Below are 10,374 nucleotides of genomic sequence, written 5' to 3'. Positions count from 1 at the left end.
CGCGCATGATTGGAATACACACATGGCTAATTTTTTTTCTTATACCACACTTCTATGCAAACTTCCTCAATTAGATGCTTATTAGTTCCCCTCCCCCTTACCCTTTCATGCTACTTGCCCGATGATTCTTATTTATACTTTCTTCATTCTTTTTTAAGATACGACATAAAGGCAAGGAGTCGGGAGAGGAGGAAGATGTTGAGGATGGAGATGCCGAGCATTGGTGGGCGAAATTGTGAACTATACTTTTTCACAACTCTCATAATCCCCGGTAATGGCTCCAAAAACGTGGTAGCTCAATACCATGGCATTACACAACTTCGCACAACTAACCAGCAAGTGCACTGGGTCGTCCAAGTAATAAACCTTACGTGAGTAAGGGTCGATCCCACGGAGATTGTTAGTATTGAAGCAAGCTATGGTCATCTTGTAAATCTTAGTCAGGCAAACTCAAATGATAATGATGATGAACGAAAATAACACAAAGGTAAAGATAGAGATACTTATGTAATTCATTGGTGGGAACTTCAGATAAGCGCATGAAGATGCCTTCCCTTCCGTCTCTCTGCTTTCCTACTGCCTTCATCCAATCCTTCCTACTCCTTTCCATGGCAAGCTCGTGTAGGGTTTCACTGTTGTCAGCAGCTACCTCCCATCCTCGCAGTGAAAGCTAATGCACACACTCTGTCACAGTGCTGCCAATCACCGGTGTGGTTCCCTCCCCTACCGGAATAGAATCCAATGATTCTTTTGCGTCTGTCACTAACGCCCAGTAAGTTACAGGTTTGAAGCACGTCACAATCATTCAGTCATTGAATCCTACTCAGAATACCACAGACAAGGTTAGACCTTCTGGATTCTCTTGAATGCTGCCATCAGTTCTTGCCTATACCACGAAGACTCTGACCTCACGGAATGGCTGGCTCGTTTGTCAGGCGAGCACTCGGTTGTCAGGCGATCAACCATGCATCGTGCAATCAGGAATCCAAGAGATATTCACTAAGCCTCGAATGCTTGTAGAACAAGAGTGGTTGTCAGTCACTTTGTTCATGGGTGAGAATGGTGATGGGCGTCAATCATCACCTTCATCAAGTTGAAGAACAAGTGATATCTTGGAACAAGAACAAGTGGAATTGAATGGAAGAACAATAGTAATTGCATTAATACTCGAGGTACAGCAGAGCTCCACACCTTAATCTATGGTGTGTAGAAGCTCCACCGTTGAAAATACATAAGAACAAGGTCTAGGCATGGCCGAATGGCCAGCCTCCCAATGATCTAAGAACACAATGTCCAAAGATGATCTAGAGATCTAAAGTGATCAAAAGATATAAAGATCCAAAGATTTCTAATACAATAGCAAAAGGTCCTACTTATAAGAAACTAGTAGCCTAAGGTGTACAGAAATGAGTAAATGACATAAAAATCCTCTTCCGGGCCCACTTGGTGTGTGCTTGGGCTGAGCAATGAAGCAAATTTCGTGTAGAGACTCTTCTTGGAGTTAAACGTCAGCTTTGGTGCCAGTTTGGGCGTTTAACTCCCATTTGGGTGCCAGTTCCAGCGTTTAACGCTGGGATTTCTTGAGGTGACGTTGAACGCCGGTTTGGGCCATCAAATCTTGGGCAAAGTATGGACTATCATATATTGCTGGAAAGCCCAGGATGTCTACTTTCCAACGCCGTTGATAGCGCGCCATTTGGGCTTCTGTAGCTCCAGAAAATCCACTTCGAGTGCAGGGAGGTCAGAATCCAACAGCATCTGCAGTCCTTTTTGGTCTCTGAATCAGATTTTTGCTCAGGTCCCTCAATTTCAGCCAGAAAATACCTGAAATCACAGAAAAACACACAAACTCATAGTAAAGTCCAGAAAAGTGAATTTTAATTAAAAACTAATAAAAATATACTAAAAACTAACTATATCATACTAAAAACATACTAAAAACAATGCCAAAAAGTATACAAATTATCCGCTCATCACAACACCAAACTTAAATTGTTGCTTGTCCTCAAGCAACTGAAAATCAAATAAGATAAGAAGAGAATATGCAATGAATTCCAAAAACATCTGTGAAGATCAGTATTAATTAGATGAGCGGGGTTTTTAACTTTTTGTCTCTGAACAGTTTTGGCATCTCAATCTATCCCTTGAAATTCAGAATGGTTGGCTTCTTTAGGAACTCAGAGTCCAGATAGTGTTAATGATTCTCTTAGTAAGGTATGATGATTCTTGAACATAGCTATTTATTGAGTCTTGGCTGTGGCCCAAAGCACTCTGTCTTCCAGTATTACCACCGGATACATACATGCCACAGACACATAATTGGGTGAACCTTTTCAGATTGTGACTCAGCTTTGCTAAAGTCCCCAATTAGAGGTGTCCAGGGTTCTTAAGCACACTCTTATTGCCTTGGATCACAACTCTTATTTCTCTCTTTTTTTTCATTTTCTTCTCTTTTTTTTTCGATTTTTCTCTTCTTCTTTTTTTTTTTTGAATAGCTTTTTCTTGCTTCAAGAATCATTTTAGTGATTTTTCAGATCCTCAGTAACATGTCTCCTTTTTCATCATTCTTTCAAGAGCCAACATTCATAAACCACAAATTCAAGATACATATGCACTGTTTAAGCATACATTCAGAGAACAAAAATATTGCCACCACATCAAAATAATTAAACTGTTATAAAATTCAAAATTCATGCAATTCTTCCTTTTTCAATTAAGCACATTTTTATTTAAGAAAGGTGATGGATTCATAGGACATTCATAACTTTAAGGCATAGACACTAAGACACTAATGATCACAAGACACAAACATGGATAAACATAAGCATAAAATTCGAAAAACAGAAGAACAAATAACAAGGAAATCAAAGAACGGGTCCACCTTAGTGATGGCGGCTCTTTCTTGCTCTTGAAGATCCTATGGAGTGCTTGAGCTCCTCAATGTCTCTTCCTTGTCTTTGTTGCTCCTCCCTCATGATTCTTTGATCTTCTCTAATCTCATGAAGGATGATGGAGTGTTCTTGGTGCTCCACCATTAATTGTCCCATGTTGGAACTCAACTCTCCTAGGGAGGTGTGTAGTTGCTCCCAATAGTTTTGTGGAGGGAAATTCATCCCTTGAGGAATTTCAGGGATCTCATGATGAGTGGGATCTCTTGTGTACTCCATCCTTTTCTTGGTGATGGGTTTGTCCTCATCAATGGGGATGTCACCCTCTATGTCAACTCCCACTGAATAACAGAGGTGACAAATGAGATGAGGAAAGGCTAACCTTGCCAAGGTGGAGGTCTTGTCTGCCACCTTATAGAGTTCTTGGGCTATAACCTCATGAACCTCTATTTCTTCTCCAATCATGATGCTATGGATCATGATAGCCCGGTCTATGGTGACTTCGGACCGGTTGCTAGTGGGGATGATTGAGCGTTGTATGAACTCTAACCATCCTCTAGCCACGGGCTTGAGGTCATGCCTTCTCAATTGGACCGGCTTTCCTCTTGAATCTTGCTTCCATTGTGCGCCCTCTTCACATATGACTGTGAGGACTTGGTCCAACCTTTGATCAAAGTTGACCCTTCTAGTGTAAGGATGCTCATCTCCTTGCATCATAGGCAAGTTGAACGCCACCCTCACACTCTCCGGACTAAAATCCAAGTATTTCCCCCGAACCATAGTAAGATAATTCTTTGGATTCGGGTTCACACTTTGGTCATGGTTCTTGGTGATCCATGCATTGGCATAGAACTCTTGAACCATCAAGATTCCGACTTGTTGAATGGGGTTGGTAAGAACTTCCCAACCTCTTCTTCGGATCTCATGTCGGATCTCCGGATATTCACCCTTTTTGAGTGAAAAGGGGACCTCGGGGATCACCTTCTTTAAGGCCACAACTTCATAGAAGTGGACTTGATGCACCCTTGAGAGGAATCTATCCATCTCCCATGACTCGGAGGTGGAAGCCTTTGCCTTCCCTTTCCTCTTTCTAGAGGTTTCTCCGGCCTTGGATGCCATAATGGTTATGGAAAAACGAAAAAGCAACGCTTTTACCACACCAAACTTAAAATGTTTGCTCGTCCTCGAGCAAAAGAAGAAAGAAGAGAGTAGAAGAAGAAGAAATGAGGAAGAGGGAGATGGTGGTGAATTCGGCCAAAGAGGGGGAGAAGTGGTGTTTAGGGTGTGTGAAAATGAAGGGTTGAAGAAGGGTATATATAGAAGAGAGGGGGGTAAAGGTTCGGCCATTATGGGTGGGTTTGGGAGGGAAAGTGGTTTGAATTTGAAGGGTGAGGTTGGTGGGGATTTATGAAGGATGGATGTGAGTGGTGAAGAGAAGGGTAGGATTTGATAGGTGAGGGGTTTTTTTGGGGAAGAGGTGTTGAGGTGATTGGTGAATGGGAGAAGAAGAGAGAGAGTGATGGTAGGGTCCTGTGGGGTCCACAGATCCTGTAGTGTCAAGGAAAAGGCATCCTTGCACCAAATGGCATCAAAATCCACGTTTTGAGCCATTTCTGGCGTTAAACGCCGGGCTGGTGCCCATTCCTGGCGTTTAACGCCAGGTTCTTGCCCTTTACTGGCGTTTAACGCCAGTCTGGTGCCCCTTTCTGGCGTTAAACGCCCAGATGGGTACCAGACTGGGCGTTAAACGCCCAACTGCTAGGCTGACTGGCGTTTAAACGCCAGCAGCATCTTCCTCCAGGGTGTGCTGTTTTTCTTCCTGTTTTTTTTCATTCTGTTTTTGCTTTTTTCATTGTTTTTGTGACTTCTTATGATCATCAACCTACAAAAAAAAAAATAACAAAAGAAAATAATTAATTATAAAACATTGGGTTGCCTCCCAACAAGCGCTTCTTTAATGTCATTAGCTTGACAGAGGACTCTCATGGAGCCTCAGAAGTGCTCAGAACCGTGTTGGACCCTCCCAACACCAAACTTAGAGTTTGAATGTGGGGGTTCAACACCAAACTTAGAGTTTGGTTGTGGCCTCCCAACACCAAACTTAGAGTTTGACTGTGGGGGCTCAGTTTGGCTCTGTTTTGAGAGAAGCTCTTCATGCTTCCTCTCCATGATGACAGAGGGATATCCTTGAGCTTTAAACACCAAGGATTCTTCATTCACTTGAATGATCAACTCTCCTCTATCAACATCAATCACAGCCTTTGCTGTGGCTAGGAAGGGTCTGCCAAGGATGATGGATTCATCCATGCTCTTCCCAGTCTCTAGGACTATGAAATCAGTAGGGATGTAATGGTCTTCAACTTTAACCAGAACATCCTCTACAAGTCCATAGGCTTGTTTTCTTGAGTTGTCTGCCATCTCTAGTAAGATCTTTGCAGCTTGCACCTCAAAGATCCCTAATTTCTCCATTACAGAGAGGGGCATGAGGTTCACACTTGACCCTAAGTCACACAAGGCCTTCTTGAAGGTCATGGTGCCTATGGTACAAGGTATAGAAAACTTCCCAGGATCCTGCCTCTTTTGAGGCAATTGCTGCCTAGACAAGTTATCCAGTTCTTTGGTGAGCAGAGGGGGTTCATCCTCCCAAGTCTCATTTCCAAATAGCTTGTCATTTAGCTTCATGATTGCTCCAAGATATTTAGCAACTTGCTCCTCAGTGACATACTCATCCTCTTCAGAGGAGGAATACTCATCAGAGCTCATGAATGGCAGTAGTAAGTCTAAAGGAATCTCTATGGTCTCAGTTTGAGCCTCAGATTCCCAAGGTTCCTCATTGGGGAACTCAGTGGAGGTCAGTGGACGTCCATTGAGGTCTTCCTCAGTGGCGTTCACTGCCTCTTCTTCCTCCCAGAATTCGGCCATATTGATGGCCTTGCACTCTCCTTTTGGATTTTCTTCAGTATTGCTTGGGAGAGTGCTTGGAGGAAGTTCAGTGATTTTCTTGCTCAGCTGACCCACTTGTCCTTCCAAATTCCTAATGGAAGATCTAGTTTCAGTCATGAAACTTTGAGTAGTCTTAATTAGATCAGAGACCATAGTTGCTAAGTCAGAGGTATTCTGCTTAGAACTCTCTGTCTGTTGCTGAGAAGATGATGGGAAAGGCTTGCTATTGCTAAACCTGTTTCTCCCACCATTATTGTTATTGAAACCTTGTTGAGGTCTCTGTTGATCCTTCCATGAAAGATTTGGGTGATTCCTCCATGAAGGGTTGTAGGTGTTTCCATAGGGTTCTCCCATGTAATTCACCTCTTCCATTGAAGGGTTCTCAGGATCATAAGCTTCTTCCTCAGATGAAGCTTCTTTAGTACTGCTTGGTGCATTTTGCATTCCAGACAGACTTTGAGAAATCATATTGACTTGTTGAGTCAATATTTTATTCTGAGCCAAAATGGCATTCAGAGTGTCAATCTCAAGAACTCCTTTCTTCTGACTAGTCCCATTGTTCACAGGATTTCTTTCAGAAGTGTACATGAATTGGTTATTTGCAACCATTTCAATCAGTTCTTGAGCTTCAGTAGGCGTCTTCTTCAGATGAAGAGATCCTCAAAAAGAGCTATCCAAAGACATATTGGACAGTTCAGAGAGACCATCATAGAAAATACCTATGATGCTCCATTCAGAAAGCATATCAGTGGGACACTTTCTGATCAATTGTTTGTATCTTTCCCAAGCTTCATAGAGGGATTCTCCTTCCTTCTGTCTGAAGGTTTGGACTTCCACTCTAAGCTTACTCAATTTTTGAGGTGGAAAGAACTTTGCCAAGAAGGCATTGACTAGCTTTTCCCAAGAGTCCAGGCTTTCTTTAGGTTGAGAGTCCAACCATGTTCTAGCTCTGTCTCTTACAGCAAAAGGGAATAGCATCAGTCTGTAGACCTCAGGGTCAACCCCATTAGTCTTGACTGTGTCACAGATTTGCAAGAACTCAGCTAAAAACTGATGAGGATCTTCCATTGGAAGTCCATGGAACTTGCAATTCTGTTGCATTAGAGAAACTAATTGAGGCTTAAGCTCAAAGTTGTTTGCTCCAATGGCAGGGATAGAGATGCTTCTCCCATAGAAGTCGGGAGTAGGTGCAGTAAAGTCACCCAGCACCTTCCTTGCATTGTTGGCATTGTTGTTGTTTTCGGCTGCCATGTGTTCTTCTTCCTTGAAGAATTCGGTCAGGTGCTCTAAAGAGAGTTGTGCTTTGGCTTCTCTTAGCTTTCTCTTCAAGGTCCTTTCAGGTTCAGGATCAGCCTCAACAAGAATGCCTTTGTCCTTGCTCCTGCTCATAAGATAGAGAAGAGAACAAGAAAATGTGGAATCCTCTATGTCACAGTATAGAGATTCCTTTAGGTGTCAGAGGAAAAGAAGAGTAGAGGACAGGAGTGGGAAAATTCGAACTTATCAGAGAGAATGGAGTTCGAATTTTGCATTAAGGGATAATGTTAATCCATAAATAGAAGGATGTGAGAAGGAGGGAAGTGATTTTCGAAAATTAAGTGGGAAATTTGAAAACATTTTTGAAAAACATCACTTAATTTTCGAAAAATGAAAATGGAAAAGAAATCGAGTGATTTTTGAAAAAGATTTTGAAATTAGAAATAAAAAAGATTTGATTGAAAGCTTATTTTGAAAAAAAAAGACATGATTAAAAAGATATGATTTGAAAACAATTTTAAAAGATATGATTTGAAAACATTTTAAAAAGATTTGATTTGAAAACTAAAAAAAACTTGACTAACAAGAAAAGATATGATTCAATCATTAAACCTTTCTCAACAGAAAAGGCAACATACTTGAAATGTTGAATCAAATCATTAATTGATAGTAAGTATCTTTGAAAAAGGAAAGGAGTTAATTTTGAAAAAGATTTGATTGAAAATTGATTTGAAAAAGATTTGATTTTGAAAAGATTTTGAAAACTTAGAAAAAATCTGATTTTAAAACAAAATCTTCCTCCCTTAGCCATCCTGGCGTTAAACGCCCAGAATGGTATACATTCTGGCGTTTAACGCCCAAAATGCTACCTTTTTGGGCGTTAAACGCCCAACCAGGTACCCTGGCTGGCGTTTAAACGCCAGTCTGTCCTTCTTCACTGGGCGTTTTGAACGCCCAGCTTTTTCTGTGCAATTCCTCTGCTGTATGTTCTGAATCTTCAATTCTCTGTATTATTGACTTGAAAAGACACAAATTAAAAATATTTTTGGATTTTTAATAATAAGGACAAACCAAAATGCAACAAGAATCAAATAACAATGCATGCAAGACACCAAACTTAGCAGTTTGTATACTACTGACACTAACAATGCATATGAGACACACAAAACAATCAAGTCAATAGAATTTCAAAGATCAGAGCAAGTAAATCATCAAGAACATCTTGAAGATCACTTAGACACATGAATGCATGCAATTGACACCAAACTTATGATGAGACACTAGACTCAAACAACAAATATTTTTGGATTTTAAGATTTTGTAAATTTTTTTTTGTGTTTTTTCGAAAAATAAGTGGAAAAAGATATCAAAATTCCTAATGAGAATTCCAGGAATCAGTGCAATGTTAGTCTAAGACTCCGGTCCAGGAATTAGACATGGCTTCACAGCCAGCCAAGCTTTCAAAGAAAGCTTTGGTCCAAAACACTAGACATGGCCAGAGGCCAGCCAAGCCTTAGCAAATCACTGCTCCAAAAGCAAGATTGATACGAAATCAACAAGCTCTTGTGGTGATGAGTTGAAACCTCGGTCCAATGAAATTAGACATGGCTTCTCAGCCAGCCAGATTTCAACAAATCATCATGAAACTCTAGAATTCATCTTTAAGAATTTCGAAAAAAATAAATACCTAATCTAAGCAACAAGATGAACCGTCAGTTGTCCAGCCTAAACAATCCCGGGCAATAACACCAAAAACTTGATGTTGTTGCCGGATCTTGGCACTGATGTTACCAAAGCTTGCTCAAAACTTGAACAATCCCCGGCAACGGCGCCAAAAACTTGGTGGGCGAAATTGTGAACTATACTTTTTCACAACTCTCATAATCCCCGGTAATGGCTCCAAAAACGTGGTAGCTCAATACCATGGCATTACACAACTTCGCACAACTAACCAGCAAGTGCACTGGGTCGTCCAAGTAATAAACCTTACGTGAGTAAGGGTCGATCCCACGGAGATTGTTAGTATTGAAGCAAGCTATGGTCATCTTGTAAATCTTAGTCAGGCAAACTCAAATGATAATGATGATGAACGAAAATAACACAAAGGTAAAGATAGAGATACTTATGTAATTCATTGGTGGGAACTTCAGATAAGCGCATGAAGATGCCTTCCCTTCCGTCTCTCTGCTTTCCTACTGCCTTCATCCAATCCTTCCTACTCCTTTCCATGGCAAGCTCGTGTAGGGTTTCACTGTTGTCAGCAGCTACCTCCCATCCTCGCAGTGAAAGCTAATGCACACACTCTGTCACAGTGCTGCCAATCACCGGTGTGGTTCCCTCCCCTACCGGAATAGAATCCAATGATTCTTTTGCGTCTGTCACTAACGCCCAGTAAGTTACAGGTTTGAAGCACGTCACATCATTCAGTCATTGAATCCTACTCAGAATACCACAGACAAGGTTAGACCTTCTGGATTCTCTTGAATGCTGCCATCAGTTCTTGCCTATACCACGAAGACTCTGACCTCACGGAATGGCTGGCTCGTTTGTCAGGCGAGCACTCGGTTGTCAGGCGATCAACCATGCATCGTGCAATCAGGAATCCAAGAGATATTCACTAAGCCTCGAATGCTTGTAGAACAAGAGTGGTTGTCAGTCACTTTGTTCATGGGTGAGAATGGTGATAGTAAAGTCCAGAAAAGTGAATTTTAATTAAAAACTAATAAAAATATACTAAAAACTAACTATATCATACTAAAAACATACTAAAAACAATGCCAAAAAGTATACAAATTATCCGCTCATCAAGCATGCATTGGACTTGGCAATTTTACTGCAACCCGAGCCCCCGCATCCACCATTTGAACGTGGAGTACTCTAGAGCAATTCTCCCTGGATTGTATTCGTGCACGGAGGACCGTGCAACGCTTAAGTGTGGGGAGGATTCACCATTTTTGGGCATAAAAATTTTCTTTTCCGAACACTTTGCACTTCATTTTTTGTTTTCTTTTATTATGTTTCTTGTAGATATTTGGAGTATTTTTTTATTGTTGCATTGCATTTTCTTCATAGTTTATATATATTGCATTTTGCATCTTTTGCATGGTATATACCTTGTAGATTGAAGTCGTGATTGGATGTTGTGAATAGCATAGTGCCTAGTTCAATTTTGTCCTAATGGTTCATGTTAGTTTTTGCAATGTTGAAAATTAGAAATAGAACTAGGAAAGATTTTGAAATTGCATTCATCACAACATACATACATACATATATAGGAAATAACTTT

The 10,374-nt window shown here is 40.9% G+C and overlaps 1 non-coding gene across 1 annotated transcript; it reads left to right on the top strand.

Annotated features, from left to right (window-relative positions):
• Positions 1-6,569: 6,569 nt before the first annotated feature.
• Positions 6,570-6,677, top strand: LOC112764794 (small nucleolar RNA R71). Its single transcript, XR_003183341.1, has one exon. It is a non-coding gene; the product is annotated as a small nucleolar RNA R71 (small nucleolar RNA).
• Positions 6,678-10,374: the final 3,697 nt, after the last annotated feature.

Source organism: Arachis hypogaea, chromosome 2 (genome assembly GCF_003086295.3).
Source record: "Arachis hypogaea cultivar Tifrunner chromosome 2, arahy.Tifrunner.gnm2.J5K5, whole genome shotgun sequence".
NCBI classification, from domain to species: domain Eukaryota; kingdom Viridiplantae; phylum Streptophyta; class Magnoliopsida; order Fabales; family Fabaceae; genus Arachis; species Arachis hypogaea.
This window is presented reverse-complemented; position numbering and strand designations above follow the sequence as displayed.